Raw genomic sequence first — 26,864 nt, 5'->3', positions numbered from 1 at the left:
AGGGGTCCCTCTCTTAGGAACCACAGGAGGAAGACTCTGTTCGCCCCTGGGCCGACATCCTGGTTTCCAGTTCCGAGCTTTATCAGGGGTGCCAGGGGCGTTCCTTGTCTCCGTGTCCCGTGAGTGTGGCCCACATCCCTTCTGCCAACTCGCGCACTCACTGCCTGCGGCCCACACAGCGCTCCTACGGGGACAATTCTTTGGGGGTATATTTATCTTAAACCATATAAGCACAAGTTTGTTGACAGAATAACAATTATTATCGAGCAACATGTGCTGGGAAAAGGTTATGAAACACATAAAACCTTTTTATTCAGAACACAGTGAATAACTAGTTTTATACAATACATAGTAAGAATTAAAATTCTCAGTTTTGGTGAGATAGCTAAAAATAAGAGAATCAAGAACCAGAGCATCTGAATTTGACCTGTTTTTATTAACAAGAGAATCCGAATAATAAGGATATGTGGGATTTGAAGGTGATGACAGGGGGAAGATAAGGAAAAGAAAATATAGCCAGGTAGAACCTGAGAAGCTATTTCTTCATTGGCTTTATTTTAAATAAAAACATAATACCTTAATCTAGATTTGAATAATCCACAGGATTTGTCTTCAGATTGTGGGTATAATGAGCTTTATTCTACAAGTGGTTGGGAACCATAATGGCAGCTCTTAGATCTGACATACTGGTATATACCTATCTGTGCTTTGTAAAAACTTGGTGAATTAATACATCACAACATGACGTATGAAATAGCCATTTGAGGCAAGAATGAAGTCTGCAACCTTCTCAAGACCTGACAAGTTTGGACCATATTTTCCCAAAGTGAGTAAGTTAAGAGTAAGGACTGTATAATATTTAAAATTTTTTTTAAAAATCTGAATTAAGTATTGAAAAGGGCTTCCCAGGTGGTGCCAGTGTTAAAGAACCCGCCTGCCAATGCAGGAGACTTAAGAGATGCAGGTTCAATCCCTGGGTTGGGAAGATCCCCTGGAGGAGGGCATGGCAGCCCACTCCAGTATTCTTGCCTGGAGAATCCCATGGACAGAAGAGCCTGGTGGGCTACAGTCCATGGGGTCGCACAGACTTGGACACAACTGAAGTGACTTAGCATGCATGCACGCATGTACTGAAAAAGAACCACTCAGATAAAGACTTTTTTCTTTTGGAGGATAAATTAACAGATATTATAAAATTTATGGTTTCAATTTCTCCTACACTCTCTGAGCTGCTTTTTATGTTAATACTTGTCCAGGGACAGGTTTTGAAAAAAGGATTTGAGACAGTGTTTGAAAAAGGATTTGTGCCTTTTAGTGGAAGTAAAATGGGAACAAATATAAAAAATAAAAAAATATAATATTGTGAGTCACTCTTAAGCATGGAGTAACACAAATTTAGATTGGTTCCTTCTTTCTTTCTTTCTTTTTTCCTGCTTCTTTCCCTCTTCTTCTTTTCTTTAGACCATTGATAGACTTTTCAGTCTGCATATAAGTAATCAGTCCCTTGCTGGGGGAGATGGCTGTTTCAGGACACAAATTTTCCCCTGGTGGGAGGAGGGAGAAGGCACAGGCTGCTTTGTCCACAGCTAAAGCACAGAGGTCCTTAAGTCCCACTGACTTCTCCTCGAGGCTGCCCTCGATTCTGATCTAGACAAGCAGTGCTTGTGGAGGCCTGCATACAGAGGGCTCACCTGGCAGCAGTGACTAAGCAGGATCCTTTCCTTGGCTACTGGGAAGTGATGCTCGGCGAGGAATCCTGGCCCCAGCTAGCTGACCTTCCCTAGACATCTGGTCATGAGGGATTATCAAGCAGGAATGCTTGCCATCCTTTCTACAGATTACATTTAAGCTTGGGTTGTCAGAATTATAGCATCTCCTGCCGTGGAGTGTTTCGGAGTCATTTATTTGGGTGGGCAGTCTGTTTTTTAGTTGCTTCTCAAAAACACTTCCTATCAACATAATGAATATCCTGCTCCAATGAAAGATAGTATGCAGACCCTTGGTGCGCGAAGCCCTTGCTACAAAACCTATGAAAAAAGGATGGATGAGAGCCCGCCGGGTCAGGAGGCCCAGGAGAGAGGTCCCGGAGAAGCAGTGGAGGCAGGAGTAGGAGAAAAAGGGGGTGGGAGGAGGCAAGCATCAGGGGAAATGGACCACCCAAAGGAAGAGGGCCCAGCGATCAGCAGAGGAAGACGAACAGACACTTGGTTTAAGCCAAACCCGAAGGATAAAGAAAGGCATAAAAATAAGATGAAGAAAGCTAATGGGAATGATAGAGGCCTAGAGAAGAGGTGCACGCACTGTCAGTGCCCCTGCATAATTCCTCAAGGTCGGGATTAACTCAGGGGCAGGCTGAGACCTCACCCAGAGGGCAGGATTTCTTTCCCAGTCCTCTGTCCTTGGCGAAGGTGGTTTCTGCAACACCAGGCCAAAGCCTCTTAATCTTATTTATGCCATGGTACCTTTTGGTGGTCTGATAAGTTTAGGGACCCTAGAACGATGTGTTTCAATGTACTCCTTGCAGCACGTAAGATTATAACACAAATCTTATTGAGACCATTTTACATGCTACATAAACCACTGTGACCTACTAGCGTCAGTGTAACAAGATCGGATGTAGACCAATAATTGGATGAGTGTGATGCCGCCTTGGGTAACTGCAGGCCTGAACCACGAAAGGAAAGCATCCCATTTGTGTGTTTGGGTGACAGCGTCACTGGTACGCGTACTCCGTCTGAAGTTCGTGGCCTGTGTTTATAATAGAATGAGACGCTAAATTGTAGCTCATTGTCGGGAAGCACATCCGTGACTATTGTCACATTCAAGTTCATGGATTCCTGGAATTCTGTTGATAGACGCCTTGGAGAGGACTGTGGCTAGGGTGACCACAGATGATCGGGGTACTTTTGAGAAGGAAAGGGGGCCTAGTTGTTGCTGTACAAAGTGGGTGTGAATTGGGATGGGCCTGGACAAATGGTAACATAAGGTCCCTCCTCTGCGATCCACCCTGGTGGCTCAGATGGTAAAGCGCGTGCCTGCAATGTGGGAGACCCGGGTTCAATCCCTGGGTCGGGAAGATCCCCTGGAGAAGGAAATGGTAACCCACTCCAGTGTTCTTGCCTGGAAAATCACATGAACGGAGGAGCCTGGAGGACTACAGTCCATGGGGTCACAAAGAACCAGACACGGCTGAGCGACTTCACTTTCTTTCTTTTCTCTTTCAGCTGCTATCACCTCCCCAGGGGTCTCTCTCCCCAGATCAGTTTTCACTTCTCTGGCCCAAGGGATTGTCATTATCTGCCCTGTTCCCAGGGGTCATGGTGGTGGCCACTGAAGGGCGTTGGGAAGTGGAGAACGAGTCTAGCTGAAAGAAGCCACATGGCAGGTCACAGCCAGGCTGGAGGAAGCCTCTGTAAGGACTGGACAATGGGCTTCCTTGGAATAGCTGCAGCCTCTGGGTCCTGGCTGGGTGGACGCTGGCCCGCATTCCAGTTCCCGATTGCTGCCTTGGCCAGATGTCCTGACGCCTCGGCCAATTTCACCTGAAGCGAGGCTGAATTATTAGACTACGGTGCATTTCAGCTGGAAGTTTCACCTTCTGCAACAATCTTTTTTTTTTTTTTCCCAAAGCAGAGCTGCCACAATGGCTTTGCAAGTTTCACTTCCTGTCCCTGCCCATCCTACTTACCAGGAAATGGCCTCAGTGCAGGCAGATGGAGGGAGGCCCCATGGGAAGAGGCCAGGACCTGGAGAGTTCTTAGACTGGATCATAAGACCTCGAGTGAGGGAGGTGGACCGAGGTCACAGCGTGTTCCCTGAGCAGATGGCTCGTGTTGTCCTGTGCTGGGGGAAATGACAGCAGGATCCTGCTTCTGGAGATTGCCTTGTGTCTGTCTGTTCCAGCTGGTGAAGTGGAACCAGCTCGGTAGAAAAAATAAAGACTCTTCTAAGAAAGCCTTTGGCTCTGCAGGGGGTACACAGCATCTCAGAAATATAGTCTTTATGTGCATGTAGAGTATTTGACCGGGAGCCGGGCAGCCTGGTTCTCAGTCCAGCTTTGGACCTTACCAGCTCGGGGTCTTTGGGCTGGCTAAGACGATTGCCTTCTGCTCTCCTTCCTCGGTGAGAGGGTGTTTGGAAGCCAGCTGGCTTCCAAAGCCCCTTCCAGCGCTGTGGTCTGCGGTGGCGTTGTTTCGTTTATACTCCTGAGACGGGGCTCCCTCTGTAAGATGGTTCCGGCTCACTGCTTTGCACCGCTTTACTTAGGCAGCACAGATCCAACGTCGACAGGTGGAGACTCCCCACCACCCCGAGGGGCTGCGACTCGAGTGAGGGGATGGAGGAGAGGATGCCGGCAGGCACAGAGATGGAGTCGGGAAGGAGTGGGACGGTTGATAACTTTCCCCGAAACAAGAGTCATCGCTCAGGAGAGACAGAGGAGGAGCTCCTGAAGTGTGGACTGAGTGCGCATCTGTGTCTAACCCTTTATAACTGGAGTCGTGTCCCTCCCTGCTGAAAACGGCTCAGGTACTCCTGGTCACCTCTGGAAGTAGATCTTTATGATGCTTCAGTAGGTCTTTCCTCACCTGCCTGTGTCTTCAGCTGGCATTTTCCTTGGTGCATCTGCGTCCCGAGGCATTCAAGCTGGCGTGCTCGTACTAGTTAGTATGGACAAGTCTTCACACCTCTCAAACTCTGCACTGGGTGGGGTCGTACGGTAGCTTGACATCAGCTGTGGTGGGCCATCTACACCCCAGAAACTGACTGACGTTCTAAAGCAGAGCAGTCTTCCCGGAGAGTCTGCTATTAAAAATGACTAGTCCACACCAGAGCCCCTGCCCGCCCCCCACCCAAGATTGCAGTTCCTGCCACAAAACCGCCTCCATCTGCTGTACCAGCTCCCGACAGCTCATCTGTCTCTCTTTCCTTCTCACTTGCTTTCCCTTCTTCTCTCCCTCCCTTTCTTCTGTCTAAGTGTCCATCCAATCCACCTTCTCATCCAGAGGTCGCCAGACCCCATTCCCATGCCTCTTCTGCCACTTAATGGTTGGATCAGGGAATCTGGGAGGCTGTCCTAGCTTTTAACATTTAACACGCCTCAATTTTCTCTACATCAAATGGGTATGATAATCGGTCGTTGTGAGGCTGACGTGAGTTAGTATGCATAAGGCACTTTGAATAGTCTCTGATGCATGGTAAGTCTTTGATTTTAGGATTGAGCACCACATTGGGGATTGCTTACTCTGTACCCAGGACTGAATAGCACAAGTATGGTCCAATAAAGCAAGCACAAGAGAATGTCGAAGAGACTTAAACAAAGCCTGGTTAGCTCTTCCAGGCATGTCAGAATGGACTTTATGGAGCCAGGGGCATTTGAAGCGAATCCAAAAAAGACTGGTGATAAAAGCCCATGTAACTAGCAAGACAGGTGGCAGCCTCTCAGGAGAAGGAGGGTCCCATGACCAGAGGCATTGAAGAGAAGAACAGCGCGGAGTGTGAAGGCTTTGTGCGGCCGAGTGTGAGCCGGTGGAGGGAGTGGGGCTTTGATCACATCTGGGTTATGGGCGAAGGGCCCCGCGGTCTCCTCTTCACCCTGCCTTCCTGTTGCCCGCAGCAGCACAGGTCTAAGCTTTGGATTTTCAAAAAAAAAAAAAAATAGACATCTGGATTCGCATGTAAAAGCTCCTGATGTTTAATGGTAGAACTAATTCAATTTAAAAAATAAGCAAAATAAACAAAGCAAGCATATCCAGAGGTTGTATCCAATCTCCTGTAAGAGACGGGGACTCCAGACCCCCAAACTGTGTCCCCATAAGGTTGCAGTTGAACACTGGGCCCAGTTTTGAATGTGGTTCTGACACTCTCATCCCTGGTGGCTCAGATGGTAAAGAGACTGCCATCAATGCAGGAGACCCGGGTTCGATCCCTGGGTCGGAAACATCCCCTGGAGAAGGGAATGGCGAGTCACTCCAGTTTTCATGTCTGGAAAGTTCCAGGGACAGAGGACCCTGGAGGGCTACAGTCCATGGGGTCGCAAGGAGTCTGACATGACTGAGTGGCTAACACGCTGTGTGGCTACAGGTGAGATTCCCTCAAGGTCTCGGAGCTCTAGTTTTCTGCCACGTGGCTCTGCTGCTTCTTGTCCTACCGGCCTTGCAGTGAGGAACCTTTTGGACTACGGAGATAAAAGCCCTTGCAAAGTACCAGACATGGGTTAGAATTGTGCCCAGGGCCCAGCGTGCTATGGGCAGAGCCCTGCGCTCAGAGCAGCCCAAGCCTGGTCTCATCTCATTCATCCAGATCTTCCTGGGTATCCTCACCTGCCTTTTTAATTTTAATGATCGATGGGGGAAGAGAAATGTAGGAGTGTTTTTTCTCCTTCATTCTGTTAAAAACATTGCAAGGAGCTTGACATGCCATTTTGAAAGGCTGGATGTCACAGATCCAGCTGAGAGCTATTCATTGCTTTTGCTTGGATTCGAGATTATGGGGAAGAGGGGGCAAGCTGCCTCCACGCCATGTGTGGTGACTGTTCCTTAGAGGTACAGTCAGCCCTGCGAGGTGTTAGTTGGGGTCATGTCAGGATCTGCACTTAGATTTGTGCAGTTTCCCCTCTTTCGAGTCCTTTCCATTCCAGGTTGGCTTTGATCACATAGGCTTTTATGGAAATGATCATACCTTAAGAGGAGAGTAGAATTATTTCTAGCTGAGGGAGCTTGGTGGATGCTGGCTTCAGTACAGTAGAGAGGTGGACAGGCCCCCAGCCTACTTCATCACGCCTGGCGAAACGTTCTCTGTCATTGCAGCTTTGTGACAACTGGCTTCCCTGGTGGTCCCAGATGGTAAAGAATCTGCCCGCAATGCAGAAGCCCCAGGTTTGATCCCTGGGTCAGGAAGATCCCCTGGAGAAGGGAATGGCAGCCCACTCCAGTATTCTTGCCTGGAGAATTCCATGGACAGAGGAGCCTGGAGGGCTACAGTCCATGGGGTTGCAAAGAGTCGGACACGACTGAGCGACTAACACTTTCTTTTCAGGCTGATTATAATGCCTTGAATCCTGTTGTTACTCTGATTTTGTGTTATCTGTGTTCATTTTTTGGTATTTCCTAATTGAACGTGATCAGGAGACGCTTCATAGTTGCAGGTGGGCCTTGAAGTCAGAACAGCTGTCTTTGAAAATCGCATCAGAGCTAGATTCTGGCCCCACTGCAGAACACTGCCACCTCTGCTCCAGGAGCTGACCTGAGCCTTGGTCTGCCTCAGTCTGCTCCAAGATCTAAGCCACCTGGGCCCTCAGGGCTGAGGTGTCTGGTGCTACTGTGGCTGTCACCCCCGTCAGTGAGAGGTTTCCTCACCAACCTCTGCGGGAGCGAAACTGCAGAGAAGCCAAGGGCTTACTCTTCTGAGGTGGATGTGAAACACTTGCATGCTAAGTCGCTTCAGTGTGTCTGACTCTTTGTGACCCCATGCGTGGACTGTAGCCCTGCCAGGCTCCTCTGTCTATGGGATTTTCCAGGCAGGAATATTGGAGTGGGTTGCCATTTCTTCCTCCAGGGGATCTTCCCCACCCAGGGGTCGAACCCTCATCACTTACATCTCCTGCATGGGCAAGCAGGTTCTTTACCACTAGCGCCACCTGGGAAGCCCTATGAAACACTTCAGTTCCGTTCAGTCGCTCAGTAGTGTCCGACTCTTTGCGACCCCATGAATCCCAGCACGCCAGGCCTCCCTGTCCATCACCAACTCCCGGAGTTTACTCAAACTCATGTCCATCGAGTTGGTGATGCCATCCAGCCATCTCATCCTCTGTCATCCCCTTCTCCTCCTGACCCCAATCCCTCCCAGCATCAGGGTCTTTTCCAATGAGTCAGCTCTTCCCATGAGGTGGCCAAAGTATTGGAGTTTCAGCTTCAGCATCAGTCCTTCCAATGAACACCTAGGACCGATCTCCTTTAGGATGGACTGGTTGGATCTCCTTGCAGTCCAAGGGACTCTCAAGAGTCTTCTCCAACACCACAGTTCAAAAGCATCAATTTTTTGGTGCTCAGCTTTCTTCACAGTCCAACTCTCACATCCATACATGACCACTGGAAAAACCACAGCCTTGACTAGACAGACCTTTGTTGGCAAAGTAATGTCTCTGCTTTTTAATATGCTATCTAGGTTGGTTATAACTTTCCTTCCAAGGAGTAAGTGTCTTTTAATTTCATGGCTTCAGTCACCATCTGCAGTGATTTTGGAGCCCAAAAAAATAAAGTCAACCACTGTTTCCGCTGTCTCCCCATCTATTTGCCTTGAAGTGATGGGACCCTATGCCATGATCTTAGTTTTCTGAATGTTGAGCTTTAAGCCAACTTTTTCACTCTCCTCTTTCACTTTCATCAAGAGGCTTTTTAGTTCCTCTTCACTTTCTGCCATAAGGGTAGAGTCATCTGCATATCTGAGGTTATTGATATTTCTCCCAGCAATCTTAATTCCAGCTTGTGCTTCTCAGCCCAGCATTTCTCATGATGTACTCTGCATATAAGTTAAATAAGCAGGGTGACAATATACAGCCTTGATGTACTCCTTTTCCTATTTGGAACCAGTCTGTTGTTCCATGTCCAGTTCTAACTGTTGCTTCCTGACCTGCATACAGGTTTCTCAAGAGGCAGGTCAGGTGGTTTGGTATTCCCATCTCTTTCAGAATTTTCCACAGTTTATTTTGATCCACACAGTCAAGGGCTTTGGCATAGTCAATAAAGCAGAAATAGATGTTTTTCTGGAACTCTCTTGCTTTTTCGATGATCCAGTGGATGTTGGCAATTTGATCTCTGGTTCCTCTGCCTTTTCTAAAACCAGTTTGAATATCTGGAAGTTCACAGTTCACGTATTGCTGAAGCCTGGCTTGGAGAATTTTAAGCATTACTTTACTAGCATGTGAGATGAGTACAATTGTGCGGTAGTTTGAGCATTCTTTGGGATTGCCTTTCTTAGGGATTGGAATGAAAACTAACCTTTTCCAGTCCTGTGGCCACTGCTGAGTTTTCCAAATTTGCTGGCATACACTTAGGTCTATAGAAATTACCATTACGGGTCAAATAGCATATTTACTGTGAAGGAGGTGTTGGAGCCGCAACCCCTAATGTGATGTTGTTTGGAGATGGGACCTCCAGGCGGTGATTAAGGTTGTGAGAGGTCAGGAGGATGGGGCCAGACAGTGAGAGTTTCCTTCCTCTCTTTCCACGGACACACACCCAGGAAGGGCCACGCGAGGATACAGGAAGAGCAGGGTCTTGTGTGACCCAAGGAGAGGGCCCTCACCAGACACTGCCCATGCTGCACCTGATCTTGGACTTCTAGTCGCTAAAACTGGGAGAAACAAAATTCCTGCTGCACCCAGGCTATGGTATTCTGTTATGGCAGCCTGAGATGACTAATACAGGTGCTTACTGTAGATTAGCCTGGTACCTAGCCACCTTGTGTAACATCTCTGGGAAAAGATGTGCCTTTTTCGTAGCATGATATCTGATGCTCACTGCCAGCTGGGCGCTTAGTAGGCACTCAGTAACTTCTTGTCGAATGAAAGAATGAACACTAATGAATGAAGTGGGAAACGTTCAGCTGATAAACGAACATTTGGAAAACAGTTCATTTGAGTATTGGAAATTTCCTGCAATTATGGTTTTGGAGATGAAGGAAAAATAACTCTTGTAGAGAAGAAGCTGTGAGTAGTCTGAGTTTTTTCCTCGTTCACCCCACATAAGGTCTCCTGGACTGATTCTCCATAAGAAAATGCTGAGTTAAGCTGCTGACCTACCAAAATATCATTACCTTTAGTTTAGTCAAGTAACAAAGAAAAATCATTTCTTTATGGGAGAATCTTAGGACCTCAAAATTGGAAAGGACTTCCAAGGTCCTTTTTCACTTTAACTACCCAGTGGGCAGGTTGTCATAGAAGGATGTGAATTTTTTCTGACAACATGGTGGCTCTCGGGGTCTTTCTTGTTCCTCCAAGAGATTCCCTCAGACGCTAAGAGGACTTTGCTCCATGGCTTTTTGCCATTTGAGAATGGAGATGCTATTTCCTCAAGATGCTCTTCATCTTTATTCATATCTGGTGCAGATGAGTTCACAATATGTGGGTGTGGGATTTGAAGAGTCTGACATGCTTAGGTAACAGTTGGCATGTCAGTTGTGTAATGAAGAATATGTATTGACAATGTTACATTGTGGGCTGAATCTTGTTTTTGGTGCTTTTTTTTTAAAAAAAAAAAAAAAAAAAGGAATAAAATTTCTAAAAGCAACAACATTGTTTTTAAGCCAGGGGTGTTTCTAAATGTTGGGACAACAGCACTGAGAAATGTGGGCTTCCAACATGCATCACTGTCTTCTGCCCAGCCTGGTTTTACCGTGGAAGCCCCACTTAACTTTCTTTTTAATTGGAAGGTGCTGTTTCTAAATATACATTCATGTTGTACTCAACCGCTGAAGGGAAGTAGCTTCAGAAATAACAGGTAAAATTTTAATTCACTTTTCATATTGAGGGTGGAAGAGCCAGCTGGTTTCTAAGAAAAATTAATGGCATTTTACTGAATTACTAGGAAGTTACTGTTTGCTCCGCAGGCTCCAAAATCTCTCGGTCCTCAACAGCTTCCAGGGCTTTCTCGGGTGAAGCTGCACCAGCACTTCTGTAAACAGCCGCGTTCCTTTCTCTCCCTTTGCTGTGTGCTTGCAAAAATAGAGGCAGAAATACAGAGAGACTTCCTGCGACTCATTTGCGGGCGGAGAAGGCAGTGTGCGGGTGACCCTGATTGGCGCTAGGTAACACTGTGGATTCTACTAGCAGTAGGTGCCCTCAGTTAAAAGCACATGGGTATTCGGAGTCCTGTAAGGCTTGGGTAAGGGGTTTTTAACTTTTTATCCTGCTGTGTGTTATTTTGGCAGTCTAGTGAAATCTATGTATCACTTACTATTTTTTTTTACATTTTATTTTGTTTAAATAAAATTGATTAATAACTATTCATGTTAAAATGAATATTTTTATTTGTTTAAATAAAATGTAAAAAAAAAGTTAAAATGTAGAAGGTATGTAGAATTACAAGGAACAAAAAAATACAGAAACCCTGATTTTCACAGCACGTGCAACCTTATACATGGCCTGTTTCACTGCCCAATCTGTCACCATATTTTAAAAGTTACTTTAAATAACACACTTTAATAGTTAGCTTAACCATCAGATGTGTTTGAATTTGGCTGGTAAAGACTTGTGGCTGACTCACCTATCATATTTCGAAAAACAATGCTAACTTATAAAGAGTGACAAATTCTCGTTTTTGCAAAACTCTAACAAATAATTTAAATAGCTGATATCTTCCCATGTATCCATGAAGGACAAGCCAGTGTAGACAGGTGAGACCATAAAGCATGTTTCATGTCTGGATCGCCAGGTGGAGAATGCGCCTTGCCCACAATGACCAGATTAGAAATTGACCAAGAGTTGCCTCTGTGTAATGAGGTGCCATGCATGTGTGCGTGCTGAGTTACTTCAGTTGCGTCCGACTCTTTGTAGCCCTGTAGAGTGTTGCCCGCCAGGCTCCTCTGTCCATGGCATTCTCCAGGCGAGAAAACTGGAGTGTGTTATCATGCTCTTCTCCAGGGCATCTTTCCGACCCAGGGATCTAACCCACATCTCTTAAGTCTCCTTCACTGGCAAGTGGGTTCTTTACCACTAGCGCCACCTGGGAAGCCCATGAGGTGCTATAGTCAGGAAGAATTAACTACCATAATGTTATGATGTACGTAAATGATATTTCAGGATTTCTGAAATAATTGTGTTGTTATGAGAAAAAAATTGTGATTTTTTATTGCTGATATCATAGGTCCTGATAATAGTAATGTAGTTTGTTGCTTGCCTTGAAATTTGAAGTGAAGTGAAGTGAAAGTCACTCAGTTGTGTCCGACTTTTCATGACCCGTGGACTGTACAGTTCATGGAATTCTCCAGGCCAGAATACTGGAGTGGGTTGCCTTTCCCTTCCCTAGGGATCTTCCCAACCCAGGGATAGAACCCAGGTCTCCCACATTGCAGGTAGATTATTTACCAGGTGAGCTACTAGGGAAACCCTGAAATCTGAAGGACATGCTAAATTTCAGCTGAAAATCATTGGAGAAAAAAAAAGAAATCAGAAAAGACCTCCCATGATTGTGGATCCCTTTTATCCTAGCCACGGCTGTAATATTGAGGAGCAGTGGATGGACCCTGAGTGAAATACCCCTGTCTCAAGGTGTGAGTAAACACCTGATAACAAACAAAGGAGTTTTCGGATGGATGAGACCTGTTAGAAGGAATTTTTAAAAGAATGTCATTTTCTGTTTGGCAGTTTATTTAGCAAACATGCCAGAATTTAACCTAAGGAGCGGTTGGCTTTGTAACTGGTCCCTTTGGAGAGAGATGCCATTGATGTTATTTAAAACAGTGTTGGGTCTTCTTTGAGAGCTAGTAGTATAAGATTTTGAATATTCTTATCAATGCTAGTTCTTGAATGGTTTGGGCTGGTTTGAAATAAGCCAAAGTCATTTGAAAGGAATGCTGCTGGAGGTAGAGGGTGCTCAAGGCGTGTAGACACCAGACCGGGAGTTGAAAATCCCAAGGCTTCTTTTCAGAAGGGACTTGTCAGCTACCTTGAAGGCTACTCCATCACGGGTAGAGGTGGGGTAGGGGTGACATCCAGAAAAGATTGAGCTTCCAAAATGGGGGCATCTTTGGATGTCAGTCTGTGGTCCTCTGGAATGACAGCTTCATACATGCATTTCTCTCTATAGAGTAACGTTCCAAGATGGTTTAAAAATATTCAGTGACAACATTCGGGGTCACGGTTTACACAATCTTGACTGCACTGAAGTGTCCAGTAGGAACATAATGCTAGCTACTTACTTAATTTCAGCTTTTCAGTAGCTACACTCCACATGTAAAAAGAGAAAGATGGAATTAGTTTTAACAATATATTTTACTTAAACCAATATCTCCAAATTATCATTTAAGCATAAAACCAATTTAAAATTTATTAAATGTTTTTCACCCCGAGTCTTTGAAATTTCATGTGTATTTTATACCCCGCAGCCCATTGCATTTTGGACACTGAATTTTCATCAGAATTATTTGACCTATATTTACATTTCATAAAATGTACTGTTGAAAATCAGATTTGCATATCCAAGTTCTTTCAAATATACCTAAACATCTTCCAGTAACTGAATGAGTATTAGTTTTTGAGTTTTAGATAAATCACAATTAAAATTCAGCCTTTAGCTTCTCGGTCTTGCCATTTCAAGTGCTGGAAGCTGGTTACTATACTAGATGGTGTAGGTCCAGATTATATGGGGCACCGTTGGAGAGGGGTCCCTAGACACAGAGCCCACGGGGAAATCTCAGTGGGAAAATTACAGAGAGAGGCTTGTCCTTCCAATTCTTTGTTCTTTCCGTGAATCCGTTCTATTCGTCTTTTTCTTAATCCAGTATTTTTCCAAAAGCTCCTGATCTTTTTTCCAGGATCTCTCTAGTAACTAAGGGAGACTACTGGTCACCTACACCCGGGGCAACTGGTACCTGTACCCTCTGCTTCCTGGGAGGAAGGTTCAGGGGTGGGGTGGGGGCCAGGAAGCTCACACCTCTGCCCCAGGGTCTCAAGACTGAGAGTCTAGTTCCTGACTCTACTCCCCGATGCCCATGTCTGTCGAGGTACCTCTGATTCTGATTCTGAGAAATTGGGTGGAGCCCAGGAAACTGCATTTTTATCAAGTCTTCCTCACTCTCCCTACCTTGGCCCACCAAGTGATTCAGAATAGCTTCGTCTAAGAACTGCCGACCTCAGCATCCTCCCCCCGCACTGTATTCTTTTTGCTGGTGGTTCATAGGTGTATTCTGAGGACCCTCTTCCTCAGGAGCCCTTGTGTCTCCTTAAACTGAAGAGTTATAGGCCCTGCTCCAAACCAGCTAAATCAGAATATCTGAAAGTGTGGCACTAGGAATCTGCATTTTGAACAAGCTCCCTAAGTCATCTTTATGCCTACGAAAGCTTACAGACCCTCCTGCTTAGAAATATGGAATTCTTCAATTCCAGCTTTTCTCATTCAGCCTTCCCTCTCATGTCTGACCTTTAGAAACACATATGCCATTTTTATTCCACCTCCCCTGTGTTAGGGTTATTTCATGAATATGCATTTGTTCCAAGGGCTGAGGAAAGAAAAATACAGACCGTGAGATCCTGTCTGACTGTAGAGAGCTTGCAGACACGGAGGGGAGAGACAGATCTATGGAAAACTGAGGTCTCAGAGAATTGCAGGTTGAGCGCTACCTAAATGAGCTGGACGCTAGGAGGACACCAGGGAGAAAAGAGTCATGCATATGCACCTGGGCTGATGAGGATGGCTTCCAAAGGGCTTCAGAGACCCGTTACCAACCAGGGTTCTTGGCCTCCTCAATCAGTAAAAACTGATCAGCAGCCAGACAGGAAATTCAGACAAGGCTTTATGGGGCCCCTGCTGCATAGAGGGGAGTGGAAACAAGTAACAGGTTTGTTTGCTCACTCCCTGACGAGGGTAAGCCGGTTCCTTATACAGGGTGAGAGCAGGGGTGGGCCCAAGGGTCGGGCTGGAGGGATGACTTAGGTGGTTTGACCATCCTTCGGGTGGTGTTGAGTGCAGGGGGCAATGCGCAGTACTCTGCTTTCGCTCCTGTCCCCAGCTCTTCACAAGTGGCGCTTGGGTTCTTAGTCTCTGTGTATCTTGTTGTCCATAATTTGCCCCAGCTGCTCATGCAGGCGGTTGTTTCAGTCCCTGATGGTTCCTTTGTATTTTGTTGCTGGAGGAGACGTTTGTCCAGGTGCAAGCACTGCAGCAAAGGGTCCCAGGTCCCAGGTCCCAGCCTGGCTCAGACTCAGAGTTAACTGAGGAAGGTTACCGCTGGGGGGTTTCCATCAGACAGAGCAGGGGGGCACCCTGAAGACTTGGTATGAATTAGAAAGTGGGAAGGGGAGCAGGACCATCACAAATGACGCAGCTTTGGATTCATTGAAGGAATCAGACCTCATGGGATCCTGGGAGACGCTCAGGATGCAGATGTCCACAAGGGCACAGGGAGGGAGCAGAGAAAAACCGCTGCGCAGGGCCCAGGGAGGAAGCCGGCGAGAGCTCCAGAAAATACAGTATCTCCTGGTGATGGGCCCGAGGTTGCTCTAGGTCAGCAGGGCTCGGAGAGGGAACCGTGAGGTGAGGGAAGCAAGGGCCACTGAAGCCTGGGAGAATGAACTGGAGCCCCTGCCCGTGGGAGAAGCTGGAGGAGCTGAACACACACACTCAGAACCATGGGCCACCTCCACACTCAGCACCGGGGGAGCCACCGCCTGGGAGCGGCCACGGGGCCGTCCAGTCTGATGCCGCCAGAAAAAAATTAGGGTTAGGGTTAGGGTTAGGCTCCACTTCTGCTGCCAGGGTTCACACGGATTTCTGCTGTGGCCAGTCTTCACTTGCATCCCCCAGGCTAAGGAACTCTCGAAAACACGGGCAAATGAAGCAAAGTCAACCCAACACAAAACCACTGCAGCTGGCTTGGGACACCTGTGTGGGGGTGGCTCCATGGAGGAAGGGAGTGGGCAGTGGGTGGGATGACCAGCCTCAGTCAGTTCAGTCACTCAGCTGTGTCTGCCTCTTTGCGGCCCCATGAACCACAGCACGCCAGGCCTCCCTGTCCATCACCAACTCCCGGAGTCCACCAAACCCATGTCCATCGAGTCGGTGATGCCATCCAACTATCTCATTTGCTGTCGTCCCCTTCTCTTCCAGCCTTCAATCTTTCCCAGCATCAGAGTCTTTTCCACTGAGTCACTTCTTTGCATCAGGTGGCCAAAGTATTGGAGTTTCAGCTTCAGCATCAGTCCTTCCAATGAACACCCAGCACTGATCTCCTTTAGGATGGACTGGCTGGATCTCCTTGCAGTCCAAGGGACTCTCAAGAGTCTTCTCCAACACCACAGTTCAAAAGCATCAATTCTTTGGTGCTCAGCTTTCTTTAGAGTTCAACTGTCACATCCATACATGACTACTGGAAAAACCATAGCTTTGACTAGACGGGCCTTTGTTGGCAAAGTAATCTCTCTGCTTTTTAAGATACTGTCTAGGTTGGTCATAGCTTTTCTTCCAAGGAGCAAGTGTCTATTAATTTCAGGCCTTAGTCACCATCTGCAGTGATTTCAGAGCCCAGGAAAATAAAGTCTGTCACTGTTTCCATTGTTTCCCCATCTATTTGCCATGAAGTGATGGGACTGAAACTATGATCTTACTTTTCAAGGCCCTGCTAAATTCATAAGGACTTTACCTCTGGGTAGCAATGGCTTATATGTTGCAGGAATAGCATGATAAACAAATGTTCTTTAAGAAAACAGCTCAAGTAGTGGTTGGCAAACTTCCTGGCATCAGAAACCTTTTGGACTCTCAACCCTGAAGGAGGATCTCAAAGAGGTTTTGTTTACATGGATTATGTTGTCCGTATTTACTGAATACTGTAAATTAGTAATTAAAACCGAGAAATTTTAGAAGTGGTTTCTAATGCATTAAAACTGACAACAATAAGCACATGATATATTAGCGTAAAAGCAATTTTTTATTAGAAAGAATTTATTTTGCAAAACAAAAATTCAGCGAGGAGAGTGGTGTCATTGTAGGTTTCTGCACACCATGTGAATATCTGATTCCCGCACCTGCTCCTGGCTCACTGCTGTGAGAGCCCGTGGCAGAGAGCCTTGGGAAAAGCCCACAATCCACTTGTGACAGATGAAGAGGAGAAAAGATGGATCATGTCTGTAGTGTCCCGTCTGTGGCATTATGGAAACAGTCTCCATCGTATCTACAGCCAGGTGATGTCTGCAGTAGCATGGAGAATCTCATCCCCTTTCACCCCTGGGAAGGGTCCTGGGGGCCCCACGGGCCATCAGCCACTGGTGAGCGGCAGTGTGACCAGATCCTACGAGGGAGACCTTGTAACAGTGTGTAGGGAAGTGAGGGCCTGCCTCAAGGGGTATCAGCGGGGGTGAGAAGAGGGGAGGTGGGGAGAGAGGCTAAGGAGACAGATGCCACAGAATGAAACAGCTGACGTGGGGATGAAGGAGGGGAGAGGCCCTGAGGGTGTCCTGGATCAGTGGAGATCCACCAGCCGCTGGTAGCCAGCCCTGAGCCAGCCAGGCCTCTAGTTCACAGGGTCATAGATGAGGGGAGAGAGAAAGAGGCAGACCCAGCCCTGTTGTCTGCAGGTCTAAAGCTGCCTTCTGTAGTTTGATCGGGGCTTCCCTGGGGCTCAGTGGTAAAGAATCCTCCTACCTATGCAGCAGATGTGGTTTTGAGCCCTGGCTCGGGAAGATCCCCCTGAGAGGAAATGGCAACCCACTCCAGTATTCTTGCCTGGAGAATCCCATGGACAGAGGAGCCTGGCGGGCTACGGTCCATGGGGTCACAAGAGTCGGACATGACTTAACGAGTTAACAACAAATATTAATAGTATACTTATACACTGGCAGGAATATTAGATGGGCAGAGATCCTGAAAGTGTTCCAGGTTGGTTGTGTGTTTCAGGGAAACAGGGTTACAGGGAGAGATGGTTGTTTGGTGAGTAGTAAACACAGTGGGGAGGAGGGGAGGTTTGGAGAATGTCCTTCTCTCTGGGACACATTTGTGGTGAAAGAGTGTTCAGAAGGCATGCAGGAAGCAGGGACGTGGTTCTACATAATGTGAGTATGCATGTGTGCATGTGTATATGTGTGTTGTATACATGCATATAGATATGGTTTTATGTGTGTATGTGGTGTGTGTAGGTAGTTTTACATGTAAAGAGCCATGTAGGCTTAGCATGGGGAACTCCAGACGGGTGGGATGGACTGACCCGGGCATCTGAGGTTGTGGGTGAAGGTTCTGATTCACCAGCAACCCTCAGTGTGGCCCTGGACAGCCCACCAAGCACGTCTGGGTCTCCGTCTGCTTGTCTGGGAACGGTAGAGGGTGAAACGGCAAAAGTCTTGTGATCCAGTCCAGGTATTTTACAGGCCACGAAGAGTCATCTCCTGGAGGACACAGCAGCTCCATCAGTGTCAGCGTTTGCGAGAGCAGCGTTGTCCCAGCCCCGGTTTCAGCCTTGCCTACCGAGGGGCTGGGAAATGAATGGAGAGGCAATCCACCCGGTGTCCAGGGACGGCAGCTGTGTCTCAGCAGTGGCAGGTCTTGTTGTGTTTGAATGGGACCCCCGGCTTGGCCTGGCAACCTTGGCGTCTTATTTCCTTGGTACTTGAAAGAGCTTTTTGTGCTGTGTCCACACATGCCCACGAGTGCACACAGAGCTGTCTGACCCCACTCTGGTCAGTATTTCCCCAATGGTCAGCATTTCTACAATGGAAGTTGTAGATGTGTGTTAGACGTGCACATTTTTTAAAAATTTTTGGTATTTATGTATACTTCGATAGTATAGAAAAATAGAGTAAGAATGGCAAAACTATTTATATCGGTATCATTTCTTAGGATAAGAAAGAGTTTAAATAAATAGACTGGATTTTTTAAGAGATGGAATAAATGCTAGTACAGGTAAAACTGGATGTATTAGTAGCAAAATTCTTGATGATACGATGAGAGTGACTAATATGTGGGGAGCACTAAATTGTCTTAATGAGCCTTTTAACAAATTCAGACAAGGAGACAGTCTTATCAGGGGATCCTTGACTCTGATACTTATGTTGGAAGTGTTATTCATCATAGGTTTGGTATGTCAGCCTAAAAATTCCTTTTGGGACCTCATTTTTTTTTTTGGCCATCCTACAGATCCTGTGGGATCTTAGTTTCCTGACCGAGGATTGAACCCAGGCACTCGGAGTAAGAGCTTGGAGTCCTCACCACTGAACAGGCAGGGAATTCCTCTGGGGACCTGAGTTTTTATATCTACTTTATACTGGTCATGTTAGGTACTTAAAACATTAGACTTTAACCTGGATTTAACTAGAAGAGAAAAATCAGGCAACTTAAAATGAAGGGAAGTTTTATAAAACAACTGGCCCTGTAGTGTACAAAAATGTCTTGTCATAAAACACCAGCTCCCCCAAAAAAACACACCCCCCCCCAAAAAAAAAGCATGGCTGGGTAGCCATTCTAGAGTAGGGAGACTAAAGAGGTATGACAACTAAGTATAACGTGTGATTCTTGGTTGGACCCTGAATCAAAAATGAGACGTTATAAAGAACGTTAGGACACTTGGGGAAATTTGAAAACCAATTGTTTACTAGACAATAATAGAGTTATCAATTTTAAATTTCCTGAGTGCGATAATCATCATATAGGGGACTATTCTTGGTCTTGGGAGATTCATGCTAAAGTATTGAGGGATGAAGTACATTAATAATTAACTCCCAAACAGCTCAAGCCAAAATATACATACATTCACATATACTCACTTGCACACATAATGCCCATATACACACACACACACAGATACATACACGTAAAAAACACATGCAGCACACATAGATGTAGATCTGCACACATACATGCCCAGATATACACACGGACACAGAAACACAAACACACACATATGCACATACATGCACATAGACATATACACACATATGCCTGTATGCACACAGATACATATGCACATAGACATTGGCATGTACACATACTTGTCCATATGTAGACACACATGCATACCTTCACACATACACACTCACGTACAAGGAGAGGGAAAGCAAACGTGACAGAAAATTGTCAGTTCATCCAGAATGCCCAGGGTAGCAATTCTTGTCCTCCTTGGTAGATTTAGACTTAAATATTTTTCGAAATACAAAGTTGGAGACACTGTTAGACTTTGTGAAGTAGGGAAATCTCGGCGATAAGCTACGTCTTTCACAAAGCAGATCATACAGTAAGTGTTGATAATTTGGATAACATTTTCTCAGTCTTATTAATGTTACCAAACCAGACATGCATGCACTCCCCCCGACACAGGAAAGTTGGTCTACTGCAATGATAGTGCAGGTGAAGGAAAGTGCAGCCTTTATTGCAGGGCACTCACAAGGAGATTGGGCAGCTCACACTCAGAAGCCCTGAATTCCCTGATGACTCTCAGGGAAGGGGTTTTAAAGGCAGTGTGAGAGAGGTGTTGCAGGGTGGGCCGCCAGCTCAAGCATGGTTCTCAGACTAGATGGCTTTAAGGTGAAGTTTCAAGCACATCAACCTTCTGGTTTCAACCGAGTCTAGGGTCAGTGTTCTTGTGGTCAGCAGTTCTCATCTGGAGGGAATCTGCTTCCTGTAAAAACAACTTAAGGACCCGTGTCAGACCTTTTTCTGTATCTTACAGGGAACTGGGAGTGGTGAATTTTCCATCTGCCGTGTGGCAGATTTATAGTCCAAACTGTAGCCAGTTCCCTAGCCCAACAAGTATTCTTGGTTTCTACCTGTTTGCACTTCCCAATCATTAACTCTTGAGTCAGCTTTTTACTTGAAAAGACAGGGACACGGGGTCCTATACACAGTTTCAGTGAGGAGTGGACTTACATTGTGCAGAAAACTGCAGCTGCTTCACGGCTAAGATTCCTTCCTCCAAGTAACCATTAGTCATAGTCGGTCTCTGGTCAGCAGAGCCAAGGATGGTTCATGATGACAGCCCAGATTCTAGTTTGCACATGCTTTGCTATGACAGCTGATCAAACAGTGCTGTTAATACAGAATAGCCTCTGGTATAATAAGAATTTTGTGAATTCAAAAGTCCTTCAGTAAACATTCACTGAGGGCCTGCATGCTCTGGGCATCGTTCCTAGGGGCTCATGGAAGACTGTGGAATCCTGCTCCTCGTGGAGGTTGTGCTCTTGGTGGGGAAACAGAAGTATCTAGATAAGGAATGAGAGGAACTGAGTAATTTTTAAAAATTGCTAAGTCTGGGGGAGAAAAAGAAAATCACAAGGACACATGACAGAGAGTGAGGAGGCTCGTGAGACAGGACACTGGTGCCCTGAAGGCTTCTCTGAGGAGGTGACCCATCGCTAAGATCACTGGGAAGAATATTCCATTTTACACGTCTCCGTGGTGGATTCCTTGATTCCTCATTCTCCCAGCCTTCGAGTTTGCCCCTGATGTCAAGGTCAAGGATCTTCTGAAACCTGCATGTCTGCTGGGCTGCATGGGGTCTGCCTCCTGGTTCATCCGCGCCCAGTGACTGCAGGGTGGGACCAACACCGGGTGTGCCCGGGTCCTCGTTCTTGTGTGGATGAAGGCAGATGTTCCCTGTGCACCTTTCATCTTTATGATGGACTTTTAAGAAAGTTAAATCTAAAAACCACAGAAAGCCCATCATTTGCTCACACTGACACTTGGTGATCAAAGTGAGTTATTGTCCCCGAATAATGCTGCAGGAAGCCTTCCAACCAGCAATGTTCAGTAACGCCACACTGGCACCCCTCTGAATTACTATCTGCTTTTGCTAATTCACTGTGACAGGTTTCTAAAGCAATTTGAGTTCATGTAAAAGCAGTGACAGGGAGATTATTCAAACTTGCGTAAAGGAGGGTGGGGGACAGAATTGATATCATATTCTCCTTGTAGCACCGAGCAGGAGCTATTCGGTTTCATTTCATGGAGGCATTAAATCTGTTTTCCTTTTTTTTTTTTCAGTCATCTTTTCAGTTTCATCTGATAATTATATTCTATCTGCAGTGCTTGAATTTATCCCAGAGCATAGAACCAGTCAGCTGATTCTCCAGCCCAGAGGCCGCCAAGGACAGGAAGTGAAGACGATATTCCTTAGTGTTAGAGAAATGCCGATGTTTAAAATCCAGGCCCAAATGATGTCCTCCGTGTGAAATCACTCCGGGGATAGGCCAGCAGGTAGAAACATGGATATTCAAAATATCCATGTTCCTGTATGTGCCCTGTTTCCACCTGGGTGAGCTGAAACTGGCCTTCCAGATGGCCGAGTGTGGGCTGGGCAGGATGGCATGGTCTGGAGCCCTGGGCCAGGGCACAGCCTCCCCACTCACAACCGTGAACTTGGCTCAAGGCCTGGCTCAGAGTGAACGCCCAACAGACACAGGCGCTGGTCTCCTCCCCTCCCCCGTCTGGCTTCCTTACGCATGGCGGCTCACGCTCCAGCCCACCTCTCACCATCCTCCTGCTCAGCCCGGTTAGTCCGCTGGCTTTAGTCCTGTTTGCAGAAGACGCCGCCGGGCGGGTCCCTGCTTCAAAGCTGCCGAGCCTGCACTTGCTGCGGCCCCATGTCCCTCCCTCGGGTCCCCGCTGGCTCCTCCTCATGATCGGCTCTGAGCTCAAGCATCACCACTCCGAGCAGCTCCCATCCCTGGTCACTGCAACGTGGTACCCTGATGGGCTTTCTTCACGTCTTCTCTCCCTCTCCTGAGTCATCTTGACGCTTCCTTTGCTGGTTTTGATGCCCTGAACCTGGTGGGAACAGCGGCCTTGACTCCCTTGATTGCCCAGTGCCTGGTTGTGTACAGGTGGCTCGCTAAATATTAATTGCACAGAAGTTATGGGGGACTCCGCTAGAGATGGAAGAGCCTTGCAGAACCGGTCTGCAGATCAGATGGTATGAGGTTTCCTTCCTTGAAATTTTTATTTATGGATTTATTTTTGGCTGTACTGTGTCTTTGTTGCTCTGGGGGTTTTTCCCCAGTTGCAGCAAGCGGGGGGCTACTCTCTAGTTCTCCATGCGGTGGCATCTCTTGTTGCAGAGAACAGGCTCTAGAGCGTGGGCTTCAGTACTTGGGGTTCCTGGGCTCTAGAGCTGCAGCCTCAGTGGTTGTGGTGCACAGGGGCTTAGTTGCTCCGTGGCACGTGGGATCTTCCCGGACCAGGGATCAAACCCGTGTCTCCTGCATTGGCAGGCAGATTCTTAACCACTGAGCCACTGAGGAAGCCCGGGTAAGGGGTTTCTGAGAGGGCTTTAGAAGCTGTAAAACTCCATGCAAATAACGTGTCGGTCAGTCTTCCCTCCCATGGGAGCACCCCGTCCCCGGTGGGGAGCACTCCTTCCCCGGTGGGAAGCGCCCAAACCAAGGCACCCTCTTCGTGTTCTCGCAGCACTTTCTGTAAAGATCCCGGCAGTTCTGACACCAGCCTTAACCCCCGATACATCTCATTAGCACTCGTTTCCAATGAAACTCGGAGGAATTTGAAGCAAGAAGAAAAAATCCTCTGGCTTGGAAATTGGTCGTCAGCAGGCCTGTTCCCAGGTGTAGCCGGAGCGCAGGGGACCACGCAGAGCCTGCGCCATTTCGATCGTGGCCAGCACAGCTTCCACGCCACAGTTCGCTTCAAGAAACGGGCGTCCTGCCCCTGGTCTGGGAGGTGGAGACAGACACAGAGGGGTCAGCTCGGAGGCGAGTGCAGCCCTGGTCCCCTGCGCTCCTTCAGGACGGGCGTGTGGTGGTCCTCAAGGGCGGTGCTGACCAGGAATCTCTGGGCACGAACCCCTCGGTTCAGCGTAAGCATTTTTTCTTTTTTTCCCCATCTACCTACCTTTGTGGAAAATTTTCAGCCTTTATTACTGATAACCTTTTCAGGCTTCCATCAAGATGTAGTATGCTGACTTTGAAAGAGCTGGATTTAGACTGCGGAGGGAGAAGAGGGGCTTTCAAGAATCACAATCTCTGGTTCATGGCTAGAAAGGTGTGTGTGTGGTTTTGTGTTTTTTTTTTTCTTGGAAGTGTAACGATCATCCCGAGAGAGGCTGCTTAGCCAGATTTCAGACGGCCAGAGCCCTGCCTTGCAGCCCCCTTGCTGTGGACACAGCATGCAAGGGTCCTGTGCCCTTTCCCCTCCCCACGCTGTTTTCCCAGGAAATGAACAAGGGCTCAGGTTTCTGGGGAAATAAATATCCAGTTTAGGAAAATGAAAATAAATCTTGAATTTGGGGGGGGGGAAATGACAACCTGTGGCTCTCAGAATCAATGGTCTCCCTCTGTATTGAAATGTAAAGATTTCGGCAAACTGAGTCAGAAAAGGAAATTGCACGTTGCATCTGTTTCTCTCCCCTCTCCAGAAAACCGGGTCCTGCCCTCTTCCTAGGACGTGTTTCTTTGTCAAACTCAAAAGAGAATCTCTCATGTAAAGGCACCCGCCTACCAAAAAAGAAGTATATAGCACAAGGATTTTGAAGCTTGATGCAAAAATATTTTCATTATATTCTTTTTAATTTTTAATTTGAATGACTTGAAGAATGAACAGTTGCAACACCCAGTTTTTTTTTTAAGCAAAAATTTCCCTATATCTCTATAAAGCTATATCTGACCTATAACACTGTGTAAGTTTAAGGTGTACAATGTAATGATTCAATATATGTACATATTGTAAAATGATTATCTCAGTAAGATTAGTTAACCCATTCACACACAGTTAAAAAAATTTTTTGAGAACTTTTAAGATCTACTCTCTTAATGACTTTTAAATAGACAATACAGTATTAACTATCGTCACCAGCTGCACATTACCTCCCCAAGATATTTTCCTCTTACAACTGGATGGTCATACCCTTTGAATACATTCACCGATTTTCCCCAGACAATGAGTAAACTTGAAGAATGCACCGTATCTGTTTTTATAAAGTTCTTATGATTGAACATTGCTTCAACTACAGCATCCTGATTGTAAGCTGTCCTACTAAATAACTGAGCATAGGAGAAGTGATTACATTTATTATCAGTATCCTACTAAGTGGAGACTTAGATATTACAGCTTACAGATTTTCTCTTATGAACATTATGCCATTAGACAGACTGTTGGTGTGCATAAGAAGCCAAGAGAATCCAGGGGTATTGCAAGTCATGGCCGTGGAAACACCAAATTTCTAACATGGACTCTGACTTAAAATCAGCAAAGTATCTGTAATAAATATACTGACTCTACAGCCTCTCTTAAGGGCTTTGCTGGTGGCTCAGTGGTAAAGAATCTGCCTGCAATAGTGGAGACCAGGGTTCAATACTTGGACCAGGAAGATTCCCTGGAGAAGGGATAGGCTACCCACTTCAGTATTCTTGCCTGGGAAATCCTGTCAGGCTATAGTCTGTGGAGTCACAAAAGAGTCAGACACGACTTAGCTACTAAACAACAACAAAATTCTCTTAAACTTTCATTCCTCCCTTAAGTCAACTCATAAAGAAGAATAGGGCACTTTTCTCTTCTGGAAAATTTTAAGGGTTCTTGAAGGGAGCTTTAAAGAGGAGAGGTGATTCATTCCCCAGCATTTCCACCAAAAGAAAAGAAAGAAATAAATAAATAAAAGAGGAGAGGTGAATTAATTAGCATGGGAGAAATCACAAATTAATCACAGCTCTGAAATACCACTCATTCAGACCAAGGATTAAAGCATACCTCTTTTTTCAATTGAAGTTACTTATGTTTTCAGGGAACCTTCCCAGGCGGTGCAGTGGTAAAGAATCTGCCTGCCAGAGCAGGTGATGCAAGAGACGTGGGTTCGATCCCTGGGCTGGGAAGATCCCCTGGAGGAGGAAATGGCCACCCGCTCTAGTATTCCTGCCTGGAAAATCCCATGGGCAGAGGAGCCTGGCAGGCTACAGTCCATGGGGTCACAAGGAGTCGGACAGGACCGAGGGACTGAGCGCACACACGTTTTTCAAGGAAAGAAATAGAAATAGAAGGTAGATGCTAAGTTCCTAAGCGGCCCAGGGTTTCCTATGACATCATCTAAGCCAAGACCAGTTGTCTTGGGTGGGGCCAGCCAGCAGACAGAATGTTCTTGAACACCATGCGAGTGATTCTTCTGGGGGTTTTCTTCTTTTGGAGGATGGGAAGCTTTTAGTGGCTTTTGTAGAAAAACTGAACATTTGAGCTGTAACATTCAAAGGGAATCCTTTGTTCCTCTGGCCTCTCTGTGCCGCTTCTTCGGGAACATTTATGTCAGAACATTTCATCTTCAGTTCAGAATCTGACATCCACAAACTGAAGAGAAATTTCCTAGATGACACTTGTGGGACTGTTTTCCCCCACACCCTTGTCTTCATATTCTCCAAATTAAAAATAAATGCAAACCCTATGAGTTTTAATTTTGTAGTGTTTGATCCCTGGTCTAATATCACATGTGTGTGCATGTGTACTAACTCACTACAGTCGTGTCCGACTCTTTGTGACCCTATGGACTCTAGCCCACCAGGTTCCTCTATCCATGGGATTCTCCAGGCAAGAATACTGGAGTGGGTAGCCATGCCCTTCTCTAGGGAATTTTCTGGATCCAGGATGGAACCCTTGTCTCAAGCATCTCCTGCCTTGGCAGGCGGGTTCCTCCACCACTAACGCCACCTGGAAAGCCCCTAAAGTCATACATTTCCGTTCAGTTTGGAGGAGAATCGCTTCAGTTCGGGCCTTGATCGCTTTTCACCTTATGCATCCAAATTTGCACCTACTTCAGCCTCTTCCTCCAGCTCAGTTCTTACTTTATATTTCCACCAGATTCATGTCTCAAAAACACCACTTTGAGTTGGTTACTAACTTGCTTAAAACGGTTGGCGTCCCTTGGTTGTCCTACTCAGGGGTCAGGAAGATCCCCTGGAGGAGGGCATGGCAACCCACTCCAGTATTCTTGGGCTTTCCTGGTGGCTTAGCTGGTAAAGAATCCACCTGCAATGCAGGAGACTTGGGTTTGATCCCTGGGTTGGGAAGATCCCCTGGAGAAGGGAATGGCAACCCGCTGCAGTATTCTTGCCTGGAGACTCCCATGGACAGAGGAGACTGGCAGGCTACAGTCCCCGGGGTTTCAAAGAGTCAGACACGACTGAGCGACTAAGCATCGCACAGCACAGTTGTCTATAAAGTCAACGGCCCCACGCTGCTCCC

General features: G+C 46.6%; 1 protein-coding gene across 7 annotated transcripts in view; it reads left to right on the top strand.

The window, feature by feature from the left end:
- Positions 1 to 26,864, top strand: part of LRRC3B (leucine rich repeat containing 3B) — a 96,505-nt gene that overhangs the window by 6,407 nt on the left and 63,234 nt on the right. Inside the window, exon 1 of one of the 7 annotated variants that reach the window (XM_043893893.1) lies at positions 22,178 to 22,602. The exons of the other annotated variants lie outside the window; for them this stretch is intronic. The gene's annotated coding sequence lies outside the window, so the exon portion shown is untranslated. Of the gene's footprint in view, positions 1 to 22,177; positions 22,603 to 26,864 lie in introns of those variants that run through there. 7 annotated transcript variants of the gene reach the window in all.

The sequence above is a fragment of the Cervus elaphus genome, chromosome 32, assembly GCF_910594005.1.
Source record: "Cervus elaphus chromosome 32, mCerEla1.1, whole genome shotgun sequence".
Classification (NCBI taxonomy): domain Eukaryota; kingdom Metazoa; phylum Chordata; class Mammalia; order Artiodactyla; family Cervidae; genus Cervus; species Cervus elaphus.
This window is presented reverse-complemented; position numbering and strand designations above follow the sequence as displayed.